The sequence below is a fragment of the Arachis ipaensis genome, chromosome B6, assembly GCF_059453495.1.
Source record: "Arachis ipaensis isolate K30076 ecotype BB chromosome B6, ASM5945349v1, whole genome shotgun sequence".
In the NCBI taxonomy this organism is placed as follows: domain Eukaryota; kingdom Viridiplantae; phylum Streptophyta; class Magnoliopsida; order Fabales; family Fabaceae; genus Arachis; species Arachis ipaensis.
In genome coordinates this window covers 74,480,901-74,482,913 of record NC_142441.1, presented here as the reverse complement: position 1 = coordinate 74,482,913, position 2,013 = coordinate 74,480,901, and positions in this window count along the sequence as shown.

The following is a 2,013-nucleotide window of genomic DNA, read 5'->3' as shown; positions in this document are numbered from 1 at the left end:
TTGGGCTGATTGGGATATGTTACATATAATCCCATTAGTCTTGGGTAAATAAGGTCTCTGTGGCGCTAAGGCTAGAATCATAAAGCATCATTCTCCGATATGGAAGATCCGACCTTGTCTGTAGCATTTTGAGTAGGATCAACAAAAGGAGAGTGGATTGCACGGGCTTCATCTTTGGCTATAGTGAAGCACTGTGAGCTAACCTGATGAGAGGACACGAGTTACTCAAATACGGTGTGGAGCTATGGTTTAGGGGAGATTAACTTGGTGAGAAGACATGAGTTAATAACTTACAGCTTTGCCATTGAATGAATCATTCATTATTGAAGTAATCCGTAGGAAAAGTTAATCGAGAAAGACAAAGCATCTCCAAAGCCTTAACTGTTTTTTCATCATTGTTTCTTGTTATTTATTTATTGCTTTCTTTACTTATTTTATGCACATTCAACAACAACCATATTTCTATTCGCCTGACTAAGATCTGCAGGATAACCACAGCTTGCTCAATCCGTCAATCCTCTTGGGATTCAGCCCTCACTCACCTGAGTAATTACTTAGACAACCTGGTGCACTTGCCGGTTCAGTTGTGCGAGTCACAAAAATTCGCAAAGCAGTAGTTGTCCTTTCACCACCAAAGTGACCTCTGTACTCAGAACTGTGACAATGCTAGAGGATTTACTGTAATTTCTCATCTAAGACACAACACCAGATCATACCATCTGAGCATCTCTTAAAAAGATTAGGTTCTTCCCACATGTAGTACTTGGCATCATTCAACATCTTTCTTACTTGCTGCCTAGTGTACCCTTTGGGGATAAACCTCATGGCCTTGTAGTTTGCAATATCAGCAAACCACGGAGCCCTCTGAATCATGAAGAGTTGCTCGTCCAGAAAGGCCTTAGTCACAGCAGTGGGGGGTGGCATTCCTTCTTCAGGTTCTATCCTAGACAAATGATCAGCTACCTAATTTTTTTACTCTTTCCTGTCTCTAATCTCAATGTCAAACTCCTGAAGAAGCAGCACCCACCTTATCAATCTTGGTTTAAAATCCTTCTTGGTTAGAAGGTACTTAAGAGCAGCATGGTCAGTATAAACAACAATGTTTGAACCAATTAAATAGGATATAAACTTATCAAATGCATAAACTACAGCCAGTAATTCTTTCTTTGAAGTGGTGTAATTCTTTTGCTCGTCATTTAACACATGACTGGCGTAGTAAATAACATGCATAAGCCCGTCTTGCCTCTGCCCAGGACAGCTAATGCATTTGCATTTTAGCTAGATTAGCTAGTTAGTTTAGTTAGTTTTAGCTTAATTTCATCCATTTTCTTTGAAATAAACAAGCACTTTGATGAGTTTTATCTTCATGCATTAAAGTACCAAGAACTAGGTGAACTTTGCTCAAATTCATGCAAGTTCTATGGTTTATGATAGTTGAATGATACGCGGGAATTTGCCTCTCGGCAAAATTTCCTTCCAGCAAGTGCACCAGATTGTCGTCAAGTAAAAACCCACAAAAGAGTGAGGTCGAATCCCACAGGGATTGGTAGATCGAGCAATGTTAATTGGAGAATTATACTAGTTGAGCAGAATCGGAAGTGAAATTGGAATTGCATAAAGTAAAATTGGCGGGAAACTTAAATTGCAAGAAATTAAAATAACTGAAAATTAAATTGCAAGGAATTAAAGTGCAGAAGCTTAAATTGCAAGAAATTAAATGGGAAGGGGGATTAAACATGAAATTAAAGAGCAGAAAGTAAATAGAATGGGTAGATCAGAGAATGGGGAATTCATTGGGTTCAGGAGATGTATAATTCTCCGGATCAAATTCATTTTCATCTCTTCCGCAATCAATGCATTCATTGATCTCCTTGGCAATCTGATGCCAGGGCATCTTGGCTAGTTTTACTAGCCATTTTTTGTATGCTTTAGGTTGGTTTCATGCATTTTCTTAGGAAATAAGCAAGTATTTGGTTGAAAATGCATTCAAACCATGGTTCAAGCAAATATTGT